Raw genomic sequence first — 21,366 nt, 5'->3', positions numbered from 1 at the left:
TATGAATTCTTTTCATTCTTGATAATTTTTTCATTGAATAACAAAGTGTTTATTTGCTTTGCTACTTTGCTCTCTAAAGTTTCGCGTTTCAATGTCCGTCCGAATTCCAATAATCCCGTCATTCCAAGCTAATGTAGCTATCCATTTGCCTAAGGCTAAGTAGCCTGTCATTCGTTTAGGCATCTCATGATGCGCTACTATGGGTCTTTGCACTGTTTTGAAGCAAGCAGGAAGTATACTGATATTTTTTCAGGTGCAAAATCAACTGATTTTCATCATTTCAAAATCGTGAGAAAAATAAGCGACAATCATCAATGACGCGTTCAAATTTCAATGACAGCCTACTTGGACTTAAGAAAGCTAGTTTGCAGACTATTCCTACAATCATGTCATCTAGTTTGCCATGAAGTGACAGCGTTAATACCGGGCTTAGAAATCAATCCGGAAAGATCCTCGATGGACAGGGTTTGAACCCACCACCACGTGTTCATTGCTGCGGCTATTTAAACAAGCCCGTACTGGCTACGCGCCGGTACTCGAACTGTAAAAGTCCACTGATGTGATCTGCTGATGCGAGCATAATGTGATCATTTGCGCCATTTGTACTCTCCCGCTGATTGCTCACGGTCATTCATGACCACACGATCCAGATCGAGTGTTTGCCTCTGCTTCTGCACTCAAGCACTTGCTTCCGGTTTTTGGTCCAGTCCAGTTGTATGCCGTACACAATAACGTCAACAATGCCACGTAATAAGGTCACTATTGAGAGCGTCAGGAGACGCAGAAGAAGGGAACCCCTTTTTAAGTAGGTACCTGATTTACTGGTAGCCGCCGGGCAGAAACCAATTTGCTTCGAAAAATATTTACGCCATGTTGACAAGCGCAAGCAACGCGTTGGTCGATCGTAGCAAGCCGTCACATTTAAGTTCTATTATTATGCTCCACGACGGATGGCGGAATGCTGCCGGGCAGTGGCACGTGCTGATAAAGATATTTTCAAGTCAGAATAAGCCCGGCATAGCATCACGCCAAAAACCGCAAAAAGTGTGACCACTTATCGGTCTTATCAACTCCGGCGACAATTCCGTCATGTTAGACCTTAGAAGCAGGAGAAACTTTGAAACGGCAGTAATCGACGAAAGTGGCGTGAGCTGTATTATGCTTATAGCTCCGTGACCCGTACAAGTAGGCCATTGGACTAAAACACGCCTGCTGCGCTATGGTTAGGGATTCCACCTGCAAAGAGTAGGGGTACTGTGATCAGCTTGCCGTGATATCAACTCGGGAGAAAAGAGGACCCACAATTTATACGCCTTCCGATCGCGGAGTCTCTCACGCTCGATTGCTCGCCGGGTCTGGCTGGCTAAATTCAATTGCGTGAGGCTGCAAATTGAAGATAACAGTTTGTCATAGATAATGGGGAGCTGTGTCTTTCTGGCAGAAACCTTTGCCTTCCATCACTAATGAACGCTGCTTTCGATGAGAAGCCTCGTTGGCTGGCTGGTGTTGAATGCAGCTAAGTGTGTACTTAAAGATTGAAAAATTTGCGAACGATCGCGCGAGGTCTTATCGGTTCCCATGTAAATGCACACCTCGCCGTTGGTTGTCTGGCCAAGGTTCGATCGCTCGTTGGGTGTGCTGCCAGTGAGCATGGGCGTAGCAGGAGGGGGCAGAGGGTCCATTCCCCCCCTCATACCTTAGAAGAATTATAAGATTTTTTTTCAGGATACCTGCAGAAAATCTGGGATTCTTACTGAAAGAAGTGTTGTAGGAAATTCTACTAGCTATTTCCATATAGAAATCCTGGATGAAGCATAAGAAACCCTGTAGTCATGAACATTGAGGAGCTAAGGTTAATTTGGACGCCTAGAAATTGAATTCATTTCCTGGCTACGCCCTTGGCATCGAGCCAAGTAGAACTCCCATTCACTCGCTATATGGACCCGGAGATCACGCTTTTCGGTGCGCATGAGTCAGCCGCCGGTCCGCGATCCCCCGAGCTGTGAAACCTTGAAGCGATAATGTAATGAAGTCTTGAATAGTTTGTCATTTTATTAATCTTAATCTGGCGGAATTAATACGGCTTATTGAGTACTCGCGGGAGCTGAACACTTCTCTCGCGGGACTCGTAAAGCCGGAAGGTCCACCCATAATGGCGGTCGATTTGACATAATTCAACGTCCAATCGATCCAAATTTCGCATTCCTCGCAGCAAATGGCGAAACGGCCAACCCGCGCCCCAATTATGGAGGGATCAACTTTCCGCCAATGTCGACGAATCGCCACTCTGTGACGTGCAAAAGTTGTTAATTGATATGTCGTTCACGCTTTCGCCCGTTTGTTGGGTCCCGTTTCATTCGATTGCTCGCAGGTGATAATTGTCCCAAAAATGGCCGCGACCCGTGAAAGGTTCGGGAAAATCGTCGTCCTGATTTGGGCAATCGCAACGCGGGGACCCATTTAATGAGTTAATTAAGATCGGTCATAACTGATGAGGCGGTGAAGCACACCAAGCGAACCGATCTAGTTCTCAGCAGGCGACGACGGGTGCTCTGATAGCAGCAAAAAAAAAACACACAAACCCCTTTCAAAGCCAAGAAGCATCGTCTGCTTTGACTGCTGCTATGCTTACAGGGATAGATGCAGCGCGAGTTCGTGACACTTTTTATTATTGCACACCGTGTCGTGGCGAGCGGCGTGCGATCGCGACTCGCGCGGAATGTGTAGCATATTGCCGCCGCCGCCAGCCCTAGAGTCAGAGAAAGGAACCAATGGGAAGCCGTTTAGTCGAACACAGTAGTAGCCACAAGCGCAGGAAAAAAATACACAATTTTATGTTTTAATTGTGATATCGCCCGATGACGACGACGACGACGACTAAGGCACAGCAGCAATACAGCTCTCGCGACGCCTTATCGGAAGTCGATCAGTTGCGGATCGGTCGAGTCTCCACGGCCGTAGCGGAAAGTGTGGGTCTTTTTATTATTCCCGGGCGAATAGAAAAGTTTATTGGAATAATGGGACTTAATTAGCCTATTATTTCCAGGAGGGACCCCGCGGATTGCCCCGATCCCGATTGGTCGCGAGGGGACAACACGAACGAAATTGAGATGTTGGCAGCTTGTTGTAGTAAGTCGATGGGGAGTTTTTTTTTCGCATCGCCGTCGTTGCTTCGCCAATAGATCTAGATTATCTAAGCAGGCTCCGAGATTGCTTACATAATTGTTTTTGTATGGTAAACATGGGATCGGATGTAGCGGGCCTTAAATGGCAAAGCAGGCTGCGATCCAGCTGCAGATTTGACCCGATTCAAGGGAGATATTATCGAACGGTAGGATGGGAGAAATCTGCGATAAATCATTGGAATTTCTGGTTGAATTTCTAATATGTTTGCTGCTTTTGTAACTAACAAAGTATGTCTAAGTTTACTTCTATCATATTCACCAACATATAGGCTCAATGATTTAATTAGTTGAATAACTTAAATTTCAATCGGTATTTTTTTTTTTAATCCTGTTCCGGATTCCGTTCGTATGCTGGTAAGGATTTCTTTTGAATCCTTGTCAATATTCTATTTGAATCTTGTGCAGGACACTGTTGAAATCCTATTTAGATTTCTATCCTGTTCAATTCCTGTTTAAAATTATGGTCAAATCCTGATCTGGATTCTATGCGAATTCTAATCAAGAATCTGATCGCATCCTGTTCAAAACTCTAGGTGAATCTTGTTCAGATTTCTGGTTGAATCTTGTTCGGGATTTCGTTTCAAATCCTGTTTAGGAATGGAATACTGTTCAGGATACTAGTCGAAACAGCCGTCTAGGATCCTGTACAGATTTTTGTTCGAATTCTGTTCATTATTCAAATTGAAGCCTCTTCGAGATTCTTTACAAATTATGTTCATAATTCTGTTCGAACACTCTCAAGTATTGTGGTCAATCCTATCCAGGATACTGTTTGAGTCCTATTCAGGATTTCATTCGCATCCTGACCAGGATTCTGTTCCAATCTTCTTCAGGATTCCGTTCTAATCCTATTCAGGGATCTGTGCATAACCCGTTCAGGATACAGTTTAAATCCTGCTCAGGATTAACTTCGAAACGTGGATTTTGTTCGGAACATGGTTATGATTCTGTTCGAATCCTGTTAAGGTGAAGATGAATCGAAGCCAAACCTCAAATTTTCAATGATGATGATGATTTGGTTCTACCATCTATTGTAGCAAGGCATCTGCCTATAGCACTGGAATAAACTGAAAAGCGATTTGATCAAGATTGTGCTGTTGTTCGTAAGCAGTCAGTCTCCTGTATGAAGGGCCAAAAACGGATGTGCGGACCCGCAAGCAGAGACACTTGCACGAAACCCGCGGCAGGGGAAAAGAATCTCCTTCCAGAAGATAGTTTTCACGAACAATTGTACAATCAAGCCCTCGATTGACAAAATACTCCCAATATATGGGGTCGAAGAGCCCGCCCTCAATCCACGAAATGTTAACAACAGGGAGGAGGCAGTCCCAAGCTCCCTGTCCAAGTCGCTTCATTCGGGTGCCCTGGTGGTCCCTCCCAACCCAGTTATATATGATATAAAAAGATAAATAAATACAATATAAATTAGAACAATCTCACCAAGTTAGTTGGAACCCCATGCAGATTTGTTACACTTGATGAACTGGATGAACTCTCCGATGATCAATGATGGTTTGATTTTTCTTAAGGTTTCCAATTTACACTATATGCTATACTGCACTCGCGAAACATTTCATTAATGATTGTGTTTACTTCACGCAAAATTTAATAAGATTGAGATTTCTTACGCGCCATACATTTTTTTTTCATACAAAAAATTATCACAAAAAGGTGTTACGTAAATAATGGACAGTTTCTTAATGGTAGGAAATGTAGATCTAAAACTGCAAAATATTGATGTTGCATTTATTTTCTTCCAGATATCCTGTAATGTAGTTACGACCCACGCGATTCAACAAGGCGTCACAATGTCACATATATGCTTATATGCAAATCGCACGATGAACGCCTCACGCCCCGCTTGACGCGCCGCGTTACTATGTCGTCGGCCTACAGATTTAGGTTGCTCCAATTCTAACACCACATTTCGTCGTTGTCATGACAACATAATGCTTGATGCGCTAAGTTTCACGCACACACACTTACTGATCCGAAGTACCCATTGCTTCCAGAAAATTCGATGCTCACTTCAACCACATGATTTTACATAAATTCTTGAATAAAACGACCATATTACGAAATATTTATGAAATGCTTCAAATGCCAATTGACAGCAATTCATTCAACACCATTGAACCCCATCAAAACACCATCATTCAAGCTTCAAATAAAGAAACCCCTCACTTCACTCCACCCACACGCCAAGCCATTACAAAATTGATCAAAATACCATAATTTCACAATTTTTCACTATACACTATTCCTATATCCACTGACACGCACTATCTGCTACTTTTTTTTTTAGAAATTTCTTCCATATTATCGAGAATAATGTATTTAAAAGAGGAACCGCTTTCGCGCACGTCTTCGCCGCCTGAACACCATCGTACCATCCTCGCCAAACCTCAAATTTTCAAGAGCACAAATCTGGAGAACAGAACACCCGTTTGAGCTGAAAACTTAATCGATTGGTAATCACCAGCTATTGAGCAAGGATTCTATTCGAATCTTGATAAGGAATCTGTTCGAATCCTGTTTAGGATTATGTTTGAATACTGTTTAGAATTCTGATCGAATTTTGTTTTGGCATTTTTTTTACCTGAATCCTGTTAAAATTGTGTTGAGAATTCTGTACTCTGCATTTTGCTCAAAACTTGATCATGATTCTGTTTTATGCCTGTTTATGACTCTGATCGGGGTTCTGTTCAAATCCTGTTCAAAATTCCGTTTGAATCATGTGTACATGATTATGTGCCAATCCTGTTTCTTCTAAATAATCGACTCTAGTACACGACATTGAAAACGGCCTTACAGGTACGCGTATCTGTCAAACTTGTGGACTTAAATGGTATACAGTCAACTTTCCATGACTTAATATTGAAGGGTCCATCGAGTTATAGATCGCAAAACCAATGCTTATGCTAAACAAGAGACCATCGAGGTAGCCATGCAATCTAACTTTTAGTATGTTTCTCTAACTCGATATCGATATCCATGGATCCTACAGGAATTCTTTCGGAGTTCTTCCAGAAATTGTTCAAAATTTTTCCAGAAATTCCTCCAGGAATGCTTTTGGAAATCCTTCAAATATTTCTCCAAATTTCCTTCCTCCATAATTCGTTCAGGAATTTATCTAAAGGAATTTTTATATGAATCTCTACGATGTTTTATAGGTAAACACCTTAAGGGATCCTGATAGGAATTTTTGAAGGAATTGGAGATATCCCACAGGTAAACTCTGAAAGATACTGGAAAAAATAACTAGAGAAATTACAGTTAAAATCTCTGAATTAAACTATAACAGAAATTTGGGATGAATTCCTAGAGCAAATTCTGGGAGCATTTCTCAAAGGATCAGAGGAACTCAAAGAAACGTTTGGAGAAATCTGAACAAATACTTGAAGAAATACCAGTACGAATTATTGGAGGAATTTCTGAAACAAATCTAACACAAGTCACTAGATCAATCTCTTCAAGAATACATGAAAGATTTTCTGACTGGAAGTCTGGAGTAATTCCTGAAAGACTTCTGAAGAAATCATGGGAAGAAAAAAGCGTAGCAACATCTTGAGGCATGTCCTAAGTAATACTTAAAGGCATTCATAAAGGAGCTTTAGAAAGACACTCTGGAAGTATTGCTGGAAATATAAACAGAAAATTTTCTGGAGGAATAATGGAATAATGCTTGGATGAATGTTTTGAAGAAGTTTTATAGTATTCACGGAGGAATTTCTGATGTAAATTCTTTCAGTTCTCATGTAAACTCTTACCAGTTCAGATTTATCTCCCAGAAACAGCCTCCGTCTCTGGATCCTTCTCATTTGAGGTAAGTGAAAACAGGAACAATATTCCATCGTTGCTGTTAATCTTTAAACAATCTTAAATCCTATGGAAAACTTGGTAGTCCTCCACTTCCTAAGTGAAGGTGCAAAAGCTAAGAATGTTTTAATAAGGAAGGCGAACATCAAGATATTTTCCCGGCGAATACCATAGTAATTTGGGGGCCTTCCTTAGCCGAGCGTTTAGAGTCCGCGGCTACAAAGCAAAGCCATACTGAAGGTGTCTTGGTTCGATTCCCGGTCGGTCCAGGATCTTTTCGTAATGGAAATTTCCTTGACTTCCCTGGGCATAAAGTATCATCGCACCTGCAACACGATATACGAATGCAAAAATGGCAACTTAGGCAAAGAAAGCTCTCAGTTAACATTTGTATTTTTATTTACAGTAGGGGGTTTAACAGGAGTAGTATTACCTAATTCTTCAATTGATATTGTACTTCATGATACTTATTATGTAGTGGCTCATTGTCATTATGTTTCATCTATAGGAGCTGTATTTGCTATTATAGCAGGAAGAAAGCACTCAGTTGAACACTGAGCTGAGCTGAGAGACAGGCTTTGTCCCAGTGAGGACGTAATGCTAAGAAGAAGACTATAGTAATTTCTGCGAGAATTCGTCCAAGGATTCCGAATTTTTACGGGAATAAACCTGAAGATTCCTCAAACAAGTCCTCCTACAGAAATCTCCAGAAGCTCTTCCAATCATTCTACCGAAGTTCGTCCGATGTGTCTTACAGGATTTCCACCAAGAATTCTTTTTGAGTTTTCTCCCAGGAATTTCTCCGGGAGTTTCTTTTAGGAGTTCCTTCGGGGATTTCCTTCAGGAAGCTCTACGAGGTTTTTTTTCATCAGAAATTTCTACGTGGATTTCTTCCAGAAATGCCTCCGGGAATATCCTTTCAGAATTTCCACCAGAAATTCCTCCGGGGATTTCCTCCATGGATCCCTCCGGGAATACGCTCCAAAAATTCTTCCAGTGATTTCATCCAGGATTTTCACCGGGGATTTTCTCGAGGAATTTATTCGAGGTTTTCCTCCAGAAATTCTTCCGGAAATTTCGTCAAGGAATTTCTATAGAGATTTCCACTAGAAATTTCTATAGAGATTTCCACTAGGAATTTCTCCGTGGATTACCTCTGGGTATCCATCCGGGGATTCGCTCCAAGATTTCTTCTAGAGATTACCTCTAAGAATTCCTCCGGGGATTGTCTCCAGGATTTCCTAAAAGGATTTTTTTTTTTTTTTTTCAAAAATCCCTTCGCGAATTTCCCCCAAGAACTCTTCAGGTGATTTAAACCAGGAATTCTTCAGGGGATTTCCAAGAATTCCTTCGGAGATTTCGTCTAGGAATTCTTCTGGGGATTTTGTCCAGAAATTCATTAAGAAATTCCTCAGCAGATTTTCTCCAGAAATTCTTTTGGGGATTTTCTTAGAGAATTTATCCGGAGATTTTTTCCAGAAATATCTCTGGGGTTTTATACCAGGAATTTCTCCGGAGATTTTCTCCAAGAATTCTTCTGGGTATTTCCTCCAGGAATTCCTCAGAGGATTCCCAAAAGCAATTCCTGCAAGGATTTCGTCCAGAAATTCTTTCAAGCTTCCCTCCAGGAATTGCTCCGGAGATTTTCTCCAGAAACACCTCTGGGGATATCCTGCGGAAACTGTTCCGGGGATTTCATCTAACATTTCCTCCAGAAATTTATCCGGAAATTTCCTCCAGAAATTCTTCCGGGGATTTGCTCCAGGGATTTCTCTCAGGAATTTCACCGGGGATTTATCCCAGGAATTCCTCCGGGGATTTCTGGGGATTTCTCCCCTCTAGTCCTTTAATTTTCACAAGGAACTCCTCCGGGGAATTTCAGAAATTCCTCCGAGATATTTTTACAAGAATTCTTCCGGGGATTCCCTCTATAGTTTCTCCGGAATATCCTTCAGATTTGCTTTGGGTATTCCTCCATGAATTTCTTCGTTGTTCTTTCAGTAATACTTTTATATTTTTGCTGGGAATTCCTACGGAGCTTTACCGAGATTTCCTCCATGGATTCTCTAGGAATTCTTTCAAAGTTTCTGCAGAATCTCCTAGGATTTCCTCCAGAAACTGCTCGATTCTCCTCCACGAATTTTTTGAAGTTCCTCCACGATTTTCTCCAGAGTTCCTCCTGGATGTCTTCCATAGTTCCTTAATAATAGTTCACACAACTGTACAACTACACTCGGATGATTTTACTTTCATTTACTTAAAGGATTCCGTTCAAAGTTATAGATTTTTTTTTTCAAAAATTCAGCGAAGCTTATTTACATTTTAAAATTTGTATTTAATTTAAAAACCATGTTATTTTGTGGAAGTTTTAAGATTAGGGAATACATTTATACAACAGAGAAGGAAAGGATTTTTGGGGATTTCTTAAGCTACTTAGACTACTAAGCTTGAAGGGACAGTGTCCAGATCTGTAACGAAACTAAACAGAAACGGTTTGTGAGAGACACGACGTGAAGAGGACAATTTGAAGGGGAAACATAAAGACAGGGAACGAACGACAATCAAACTCGAATATTGATACGCTTAAAAAAAGGTAGATAAAATTCATATATACACTTCCCTAACTGGGTTCTGCTGTTTTCCTCGGATCCGGAAAGTTTCAGTCAGTTCAGATCTGATGCCACGATGCTCACCGCATCCCCATACGACATGTTCGATATTCTGGTAAGCTACGCCGCAAACATAGAGATTTCTTTCTGAGAGCCCAATACGGTGGGTATACGCGTTTAACGACAGTGATTGGACATAAGCCGACACATGACACGAATGAAACCACGGCTCATGCCCAACGCCTTAAACCATGTTTTTTTTTACATTTGTGGAAATATGGAATGCAGCCATCTACCCCTTTCTCCGTCTCTTCATTTCTGTTGCCAGCTTATCAAGATCTCCCGACGGGCCAATGCAAAAAAAAATATCGAAGGCGATTTGACGCTTGTAGACATCGCCTTCTTTAGCGCCAGAGAGTCCGCTTTCTCCTTGCCCGGAATGGAGCAATGGGAAGGGACCCAAGCTAGAGTAATAGTGTAAGAGCGATTTGACAAACCACTCAATGCTTGGCATATTCCATTCAGGAAATACGCTGACTGCTTCACCGGCTTCATTGACCGAACAGCTTCCAGAGAGACTGTCGGAAAAAATAAAGAAGTACTCGGGTGGGAAAGCACTGATGTACTCTAAGGCGTAATGTATAGCTGCTAACTCATCAGAACATGGTTATAGAAGCATGAAGAAGACGCTATGAAAAAAGCATACTTAGCTTTAGAGTGTTCTTCTCAACTGCTTACTGCGATGAGAAAAATATGATTCTCTGGACCATTTCTGGGAAGACATTTTCCACGCATCGAGATAGGCGATTCCTTTTCTTGTCAGTAGCAAATCAGCCTTAAGATGTTATGCGATAGTACACTTCCCAGAAAAAAAAATCTAAGGGTCTATTTTGTAAATCGAGTGGATTCAAATGACTCGTCTATAGTCACTGTCAAAGTTAGTTAGCATGCATATTTCAGATGTCACCCGTTTACTGCCATAGGACTGCCGCGTACATGCCATATGACTCCAATCGATTCATTTTGCTCGACTCGACTTATAAAATATAAGGCTCTATTTTATAAGTCGACTCGATCAAAATGACTCGACTGGAGTCACTGTCGACCAAAAATTTCACTCGACTCGGCTATGTCACTCGAGTTCTTCCACTGGTATCATTATATGTGACTCAGGATTACAATGGGAGTCGACGGGTGACATCTGAAATATGCATGCTGAGTGATTCCAAGCAACAGCACCAAAATTTGGTAAATTTTTTTTCTATTGAGCTGAAACTTTGCACAGTTTTCCAGTTCCATCTAAATCGTCATTTTCCGATATCAAATCTTCAAATTGAGTTACGACTAACTTTTCAAAAGGGTGTATGTGAAAATGGTTCAAAAATATTCAAAAAGCTGCACAGCAAAAACGGTTCGTTCGATTGTTAGACAACTAAAGAAACAAAGTTAGACAACTAAATAAATATTCAAAAAAATACACACAGTAAGAATTTTTTTTTTTTTGCATTAAAAAACATAATTTTTGACACAAAAACTCAAATATCTCAAAACCCTATCGGAATACCAACGTAATTTTTTGAGGGAAAACGGTCCATTATATTAGCTATCTACCATAAAAATTTGGTGATGGTAAACCAATAAACAAAAAAGTTATGACATTTCAAACATGTCACAATTTTCACATTTAGTAGGAAAAAAAATTTTTTTTTCGGTGTAAATTATTACGGGAACCGCAGTTTGTTGCTGATTTTATTGTTAAGGGCCTTGCGTGAATTAAACAAGTCGTTTTCATGTATTCATTAGTATTATGTATAATATATGTATAAATATTATGTATATGTATAAATATTATGTATATGTATAAATATTATATGTATATGTATATATGTATAAATTAAAATGAATTAACAGATTACACGAAAATAATTTTTTTTTACCAGGATATTTTTTTTTAGGGTATGATCGATGAGTTTCTAAATGTTATATATAAACTTTAAAAGTTTTGGATTTGGGTATGCGTTATGAGATCATGAAAACATTTTATTAATACTTATTTATTTATTTATTGTTATTCAATTTTTTTACAATATCGAACACTTTTGCATCATTATCAGTACAGTTCGAGTATAGTTTTGCTTTAATTTTATTTTCTGACAATGGAATGAAACAGTGAAATTTTTGGGTTCCTTGGATCGTTTTCGCGTTATTATATTGCTCGCTGAGCTCTGATGCCGTTAATTCGTACTCTTCAGTAGTAGTAAAACAAAATGATAATTTTGTTAAATCTTCTTCTTTTCTGCGATTCGCTCAATCAAATAGTTCTTTTGCAGTTTTAATTGGATGCTCACGTTCTTTGGCTAAACTTGCTCTTGTGGCCATGCGCTTTATGGTTCCTCCAATAGCATCACAAGGACCTTTGCCATGTGACGTAGCAAAGAAATGCCATTCTGCATCAATTCCGTACTTTGATTTAAATTGACATAGGCTCGAAAAATTCTTACGGTTTTTGTACTGCGATGCTGCTCCATCAGACATGAAATATATCTTTCTGATTTCTTTATCCTTATCAACGCGTAAAAAGTTAATCATTTTGGCAATGAACAAATTTACAGATACTGAGTCGTGTCTTAAATCTTCGGAAATTACAATAAAACTAAAATATTCAATTTGCGTACTTCCATTGAAATAAATAACGAATGGATGAATTGTAGCTTGTTGTACGTTCCAGTGATGGGACTGCACTTCATCTTGCAATACAAAGCTATAGTTTTCAGAAAAATCACAAATGACTAAAAATTCACCATCTTGTAATGTATTTTTCGTATTTTTTAAAAAGCGGGATTGCTCTGTTTTAATAAAGTCGTGAGGAATTAAACTTTCTAATTTCAAGCAAAAAAATGACACAAACTCATCTACAGGTTTTACAATAGTTTCTAGGTCACACCTATCCGTGGTCACCCATTGCTCAAATGATAACTGATCAATATAATTTTCTTCAAACTCAGCGAATAAAGTATTTTCCAATGATGAAGAATCTGGACAATCCGAACAAGATCGTAGATAGCAATTTGATTTGGTATTTTCACACAAAAGACTACCAGTTAACATTTTAATATATATTTTAATGATTCTTTTCAAACTATGTAAGATTAGGTTAATATTTTCGTGTGTTGTGCACACACAAACATTATGTGTTCCTGAATTGGATAGAAGCTTGCATTGCCTTGGACGAAGGCTTGCAAATGAGGAAAAACCTACCTTAATATTTTCGTTAATTTCCTTGAAGCGTGTATACGCTTCTTTCAAAGTAGTCATCATTAATCGTTTTTGGATTGCTTGACGCTTTCCATCTTTTTTTACAGATACATAATCTTTTTGGCCAGGCATAGCTCTACTTACTTCATCGTCTTCAAAATATTGAATTATTTTTTCTTTTGTCTCATCTGTTAATGAAGTACTCGACCTAGCATTTTTGGTTGCAAGACAGTTATTTTTGAATTGTTTTGCCTCTTTTGCTGTATTTCTAATGGTTTTGAACTCATCAATGGCGTCTTGAATAGACCACGAGCTTGGCAGCATCGACAAAATCAATAATTTTTCTTTCCTTGTCGTGGCTAGATTCGAGAACCTTTCCTTCATATTCATAATTACCTCATCGTAGTCTGTATTTTCCACATCCTCAGGTCCTAATTTGAAGAGGTTTCTTCGTACAGCTTCGTTGATTTCACGGTATTTTTTCTCGGGATAATTGACGTAACCCATCTTCGTCCATTTAATCGGAGTAACTTTTATTCCAGCTATCCCTTCGTTGAAGCGTTCGATGTTGACCTTCTGGATGCACTCATCTTCTGATTTTTTTTTTTTTTTTTTTTTTTTTTTTTAATTTCTTTATTAGTATCATTCCAAACATTACATTCACTTCTTATATCTAGGTGTTCTGTGTTATTTGACAACACTATCATCCTAATTTGGTAAAACAAATTTAAGATTTAATTAACATTTTGTTAACAACATATTACATTTCATTTGCCGTAGCAGTTCAGTTATTTTTTACAGGTGAGTTGATATCACCTGCTTATAAGAGAAAAAAAAATGTTTTTAATACACTTAACCTAACTTAACCTAAACATATAACGCATTAATCGTGGCAATAGAAGATTGTAACGATTTTTGCCTGAAATTATTAATGATTGTATTTGACATTTGTTCCAATGTTTCAACATTGGATATTCTATGTAACTCATTGGTACTATACCAGGGAGGAAGCCTCAGAATCATTTTCAAAATTTTATTTTGAATTCTCTGCAGAGCTTTCTTCCTGGTATTACAACAGCTAGTCCATATTGGTACAGCATACAACATGGCTGGCCTGAAAATTTGTTTGAATATCAACAGCTTGTTCTTAAGACAAAGTTTTGATTTTCTATTAATAAGGGGATAGAGACATTTTACATATTTATTACATTTGGCTTGAATGCCCTCAATGTGATTTTTGAAAGTTAAATTCTTATCTAGCATGAGCCCTAGATACTTAACTTCATCTGACCAATTTATTGGAACCCCTCTCATCGTGACAACATGTCTACTTGAAGGTTTCAAATAAAGAGCTTTTGGTTTATGTGGGAATATTATTAGTTGAGTTTTGGAAGCATTAGGAGAAATCTTCCATTTTTGCAAGTATGAAGAAAAAATATCCAAACTTTTTTGCAATCGACTACAGATGACACGCAGGCTTCGTCCTTTGGCGGAGAGGCCTGTGTCATCCGCAAACAAAGATTTTTGACATCCCTGAGGTAGCTCAGGTAAGTCAGATGTGAAAATATTGTATAATATTGGTCCCAAAATGCTGCCTTGAGGAACACCAGCTCTTACAGGAAGTCTTTCAGATCTGGAGTTCTGATAATTAACCTGAAGTGTACGATTTGACAGATAACTTTGAATTATTCTAACAATGTATGTTGGAAAATGAAAGTTTTTTAATTTTACAATCAAACCTTCATGCCAAACACTGTCGAATGCTTTTTCTATGTCTAGAAGAGCAAGACCAGTAGAATAGCCTTCAGATTTGTTGGAACGGATCAAATTTGTTACACGTAAAAGTTGATGAGTGGTCGAATGTCCATGGCGGAATCCGAACTGTTCATTGGCAAAAATTGAATTTTCGTTGATGTGGGCCATCATTCTGTTCAAAATAACCTTTTCAAAAAGTTTACTGATGGAGGAAAGCAAACTGATTGGACGATAGCTAGAAGCTTCTGCAGGATTTTTGTCTGGTTTTAAAATTGGAACAACCTTAGCATTTTTCCATTTGTCAGGAAAATATGCTAATTGAAAACATTTGTTAAATATATCAACTAAAAATGATAAGCTACTTTCTGGAAGTTTCTTGATGAGGATGTAGAAAATTCCATCATCGCCAGGAGCTTTCATGTTTTTGAATTTTTTAATAATAGTTCTCACTTCTTCCAAATCAGTCTCCCAGGCATTTTCGAAAACGTTCTCTTGATTGAGAATATTTTCGAACTCCTGAGTAACTTGATTTTCAATTGGACTAGTAAGTCCTAAATTAAAATTGTGCGCACTTTCAAACTGCATAGCAAGTTTTTGAGCTTTTTCGCAATTAGTTAGTAATAATTTGTTTTCCTCTTTCAATGCCGGTATTGGCTTCTGAGGTTTTTTCAAGATTTTCGATAATTTCCAAAAGGGCTTAGAGCCAGGGTCCAATTGAGAAATTTTATTTTCAAAATTTTTGTTTCTTAATTGAGCAAAACGTTTCTTGATTTCTTTCTGCAAATCCTGCCATATAATTTTCATAGCAGGATCGCGAGTGCGTTGAAATTGCCTTCTCCTCACGTTTTTAAGACGGATCAAGAGTTTAAGATCATCGTCTATAATCACGGATTCAAATTTTACTTCACATTTTGGAATTGCAATGCTCCGGGCTTCAACAATGGAATTTGTTAAAGTTTCAAGAGCATTGTCAATATCAAGTTTAGTTTCTAAAGAAATGTTAACATCAAGATTGGAGTCAACATACGTTTTATATATATTCCAGTCGGCTCGTAAATAATTGAAAGTGGAGCTGATAGGATTGAGAATCGCTTCTTGAGATATTTGAAATGTAACAGGGACATGATCAGAATCAAAATCAGCATGAGTAATATGTTGGCTACAAAGATGACTAGAGTCGGTTAAGACCAAATCAATCGTAGATGGATTTCTAGAAGAGGAAAAACATGTGGGGCTATCAGGGTATTGAATTGAGAAATATCCTGAAGAGCACTCATCAAATAAAATTCTGCCGTTGGAATTACTTTGAGAATTATTCCATGATCGATGTTTGGCATTAAAGTCACCAATGACAAAAAATTTTAACTTATTGCGAGTCAATTTACGCAAGTCAGTTTGGAGCAAATTAACTTGCTGCCCAGAGCATTGAAAAGGCAAATAGGCAGCTATGAAAGTATATTTACCAAACTGTGTTTCAACAGAAACACCTAAAGTTTCAAAAACTTTAGTTTCAAATGATGAAAACAGTTGATGTTTTATACGCCTATGAATGATGATTGCAACTCCCCCACATGCCCCATCAAGTCGATCGTTACGATAAACGAAAAAGTTAGGATCTCTTTTGAGTTTAGATCCAGGTTTTAAATACGTTTCGGTAATAACTGCTATATGCACGTTATTAACCGTAAGAAAATTAAATAGCTCGTCCTCTTTACCATTCAGAGAACGAGCATTCCAATTTAAAATATTTAAATTATTATTTGGATCCATTAGAAAAACGTAATCCAATAACAATTTGATTGGTAAATTTTACACCTACTTGGACTGCTTCAGTCATAGTGGTATTGAATTGAATTGAATTACTTTTTATTGAAGGGATTTTCTGCCGTAGGCAGGTTCATCCCCAGTCAGGTTAAAAAAATCAGGACAAGCCTGAAGGGCCAGCCTGAGAAAAATAACAAAAATATTGTAACTAGTCTAGGGACACATAGTTATTACATCGAGTGAGATTTAGATAAAACTAATTGACAAAAAGCCACAAATTAACACAACATAAAGCTGGGGGTACAATAAGGAGCCACTTCTTATGTGCCTAACATTCAAAGCGAACAAATGGACGGACAAGTTTAAAACTATTGCAGAACATGCTTATGATGGGACAACAACAGCTAGTGGGTTACGATCACGTGAATTGTACATGGACGATATATCTAAATCTTAAAGTATAATCCGGCGTCCTTAATGAAGGAGATAAGCGCCGCCATTGAAGAGAGGTCGTCCTGCAGGGCTTCTCGTATGCTACCAGAAATCCCATACATCTGTCTGGGGCTATCAAAGGCTGGGCAGTTGCAGATGAAATGCTCAACGGTGTTACCCGTGTCACAGATCTCGCAGGACCGATGGAAAGGGTTTCCTCCGTAATTGTGGGACATCCTTGTGTGGCCGGATCTCAACCGGGAGATTATTGTTTGGTCCTTCATCGAGTTCAGGTCTGTCCAAGCGTCGGTGCTTCGTTTAATTTTTCGTAGGTAGGCCCCTCGTGAGTTCGCCCATTCTGCTTGCCATGTCTGGCGTATGGTCGATTTCACCCACCTTCGAATATCAGCAAGGGGTACCCTAGTGCTGTAACGGGGGCCAGAAGGGCCGGTTCCTGCTAGGTAATCTGCGGTTGCGTTACCAGGAACACCACTGTGTCCTGGAACCCACATTAGGGTAACGTCGCATGGGGCCTTTTTTATTATCCCCTGGATCCACGGGTGACGAGGGGTTTCAGATTGGAGCGCTGTGAAGCAGCTCGCTGAGTCGGTGATGATGACTATAGGGCTGGTAGTAGGTACAGTGGCGGCATACAGAATAGCCGCTGCTTCGGCGGAGAAGATAGAGCACTGTCCGGGGAGGCTGAGGCTGGTTGCTAGATTTTCATCTGTTATACCTATCCCAACACCTCGTACGGAGAGGGATCCGTCAGTGTATCGTCGCTGGTGTGCTGAATAGTCTTTCCGAAGGATCTCGGCGACGGTTTTTCGCAATCGGATGGATGAATCACCTGCCTTAAAACTTTGTTTTATTCTGTCGTCGAATTTAAGGTTTGAGCTGCGCCAGTCTCGTTCGCCACACCAGTGCGTTTTGGCAATTGGTGGGAGACGCGAACCGGTGGCGTTTTCTAGCTGGTGGTCTGCTTCTTCCATGAGGTGTGTTCTGCGGTTTCCCGCGGTCCTCTCGGCAATAGCGGCTGCTTTCGTGCAGAGGGTTATAATGACGAGGAAGCGGAATGGAAGAAGCCCGGCTTCAACACAAGCAGCGTCAGCCGGAGTGGAAGGAAGAAGCCCCGAGACAATTCGAATGTATCGGTTGTAGATCGGGGATAGCGCGTCGATGAGGTTGTTCATAGCCAGATACGTGATTTCCAATCCGTACAGCAGGCGACTATCGATGATGGCAGTGGCTACACGGAATCGGATATTCCGGTTGTTGCTGCGATGAGGTCTCGATAAGGATCTCAATAAATTTAGACGACTTCGGCAGTTGGCTCTGACTCCTTCAAAGTGGGGCTTGAAGGTCAGGCCTCGGTCGATAGTGACACCGAGGATTTTTGCCGTTTTGCGGATGGGGATGGATTGGTTGTTGATGTTAATCGGAGGCCCACTAACCCTGTGCCCGGATGAGCACACATGGCATCGGACACTTTTAGAAGCCGACATAGTGAAGCCGACGGAGGACGCCCACTTGGCTACTCTGGTAACGGCAGCTTGAGCTTTCCTTCGTGTAGCCGCGATTGTGGGTCCAGATACTACAATTACGATGTCGTCCGCGTAGACGAATATTTTGACGCCGTTTGGAAGGTTTTGGAAGACGCCGTTCATCATTATTAGGAACAGAGTCACCGATATGACGGATCCTTGCGGAACGCCGGTCATAGTGGTGGCTTTGAACATTGCATCAATCATTAGATTCAATTGTTCAGTTAGAAAATTAAAATCAGAGGCAGACATGTCATGTGATTTCCCATTGGAATTTCCGGTAGACGAAGAAGCGGAGTTACCTGTGGCGGTAGGGTTTTTTCCATTTGATTTGAAACAAGTAGAATGGGTACCCATGGATCGAACAGGGGAGGAGTTCGAATTTCCTGCTACGATATCGGCAAAGGATTTACCGTGGGTAGATACATTCGAAATAGAAAGATTCGAACGGCTACCCGACGGAATAAAATTAGTTTGTGAATGAGCATGATTATGATCTTCCTGATGGGTATGATTCATGATCAAGCGATCGTTAACTGAAAAATGAGCATTGTTCGATACTTCTTCTTCTTCTTCTTCTTGGCATTAACGTCCTCACTGGGACAGAGCCTGCTTCTCAGCGTAGTGTTCTTATGAGCACTTCCACAGTTATTGACTGAGAGCTTTCTTTGCCAATGTTGCCATTTTCGCATTCGTATATCGTGTGGCAGGTACGATGATACTCTATGTCCAGGGAAGTCAAGGAAATTTCCATTACGAAAAGATCCTGGACCTGGATTGTTCGATACTCTACCAGGCAAATTCCGGAAACGACCGTTATCGTAACGGATATTATCTTTCATCTGCCTGGCACGAGCCTCAATGACCTTTTTACGTGAAGGACAATTCCAAAAATTGGACTTATGGTTAGCCCCGCAATTACAACATATGAATTTGGTGGTATCTTCCTTCACTGGACAGACGTCTTTGGCGTGAGAAGAACCTCCGCAAATCATGCATTTAGCATCCATGCGACAATTTTTTGTACCATGACCCCACTTTTGGCACCGACGGCACTGAGTGGGGTTCTGGTAATTTCCTCCAGGTTTCTGGAAATGTTCCCATGTAACACGGACATCAAACAAAAGTTTTGCTTTTTCTAAAGCTTTAATATTATTTAGTTCTTTTTTGTTAAAGTGAACTAAATAAAATTCTTGAGAAAGCCCTTTCCGAACAATGCCAGATTGGGTTCTCTTTTTCATAATGATTACTTGGACTGGGGAAAATCCAAGTAAATCATGTATTCCATTTTTGATCTCTTCAGGTGATTTATAGTCACTTGAGAGACCTTTCAAGACAACGTTGAACAAACGTTCAGTTTTGTCGTCATAAGTAAAAAATTTGTGCTTCTTCTCTTCAAGATGTTTGAGAAGAAGCTCACGATCTTTAAGAGTTTCCGGCAAAACGCGACAGTCTCCTTTCTTTGCGATTTGGAAGGAAACCTTGATTCCCCTAATGGAGTTCAAGATCTCCTGCCTAAATCCCCCAAATTCGGAACAACTGACCACGATAGGCGGCACTCTTTGCTTCCTCACTTGAATCAAAGAGCCTGGGCTAGAGGCTGCTTCGATTTGGTGTTCGGAAAATTTGTCTAGAGCATCGAACTGATTGCTCATTTCGATACAATTATTCATTTCACCCTTGGAAGAAACTTCGCATTCCGGGGAAGCGTCCTTTCTTCCATTCTTGCCACGTGTAGTGACAGTTTTAAAACCCACTTTTTTGGAAGGAAGTAGTGAATTCAGAGATTCACCCTTCCTTTTGTTTGTTGTTGATACCATGTTTAATTAATAAACGAAAGAAGACGTGACCTTCGAAAGGTTTTTTCCCTAGACGGTGTCCAAGAAGGATTACCACCGCTAGCTTTCGCCAACGGGTCCAACGAAAAATCGAAGGCACGGGTCCAAACAAGGATCGTAAAGGGATCAATAGTAGAAAAAATAGTACTGAAAAGTACTGTTTTAGTAGCACTGAAAAGTACCGTTTTTAATCTTAGCACTGAAAAGTACTGTTTTTGTAGCACTGAAAAGTACTGTTTTATTGCTTTAGGTAGTTTTTAAGAAAACTTCCAAGAGCAGAGAGAATTCGTGTACGCACAGCACGAAGGTACGATGCGCACTGATCATCTTCTGATTGATTTGTTGAAACAGATGTCGCTGATGGTACCGTGGCAAGACTATCTGCACTTGGTACTTCTGGTAACTCCTCAGTTGTTGTCGGTGCATCTAGTAATTCCTCAGTTGTTGTTGTTTTCGAACTTCCTGCAACCTGATCCACCGATGATGTACAGATTGCCCGTTTGTCAACGTTTAAACGGCAGGACGTACAAATGCGTAAATTTGTATTCAATGTAACTTTTTTTGTAGCTTTTGTCTTCAATATTAGATTTCTTATAGGTTTCTTTTAAGGTTTCAACACTATTTAGAGAATTTTTCTTCAGTTACGTACAATAAAAAATATGACACTATCAAGACTTTAGATCACAACACTGGATCGCGTCTAACTTTCTAATAGATGCTATAATAGTTATGAATAATTAAATAAAATATCATGAAAACAACTTGTTAATTTCATGTGGTACCCTTAACAAAAAATTCAGCAACAAACTGCGGTCCTAAAAAAATAAACAATGAAAAAAAAAATGTTTCACTAAGTGTCAAATTTGTGAAATATTTGAAATGTCATAACTTTTTTGTTTATTGGCTTACCATTACCTGATTTTTATGGTAGATAGCTAATATAATGGACCGTTTTCCCTCAAAAAATTACGTTGGTATTCCGATAGGGTTTTGAGATATTTGAGTTTTTGTGACAAAAATGATGTTTTTTAATGCAAAAAAAAAAATTTACTGTGTATTTTTTTTTTGGAATCTTTATTTAGTTGTCTAACTTTGTTTCTTTAGTTGTCTAACAATCGAACGAACCGTTTTTGCTGTGCAGCTTTTTGAATATTTTTGAACCATT

This window comes from Aedes aegypti, chromosome 1 (assembly GCF_002204515.2).
Source record: "Aedes aegypti strain LVP_AGWG chromosome 1, AaegL5.0 Primary Assembly, whole genome shotgun sequence".
Classification (NCBI taxonomy): Eukaryota; Metazoa; Arthropoda; class Insecta; order Diptera; family Culicidae; genus Aedes; species Aedes aegypti.
The sequence above is the reverse complement of the archived record's forward strand: the minus strand, read 5'-3'. Positions refer to the sequence as shown.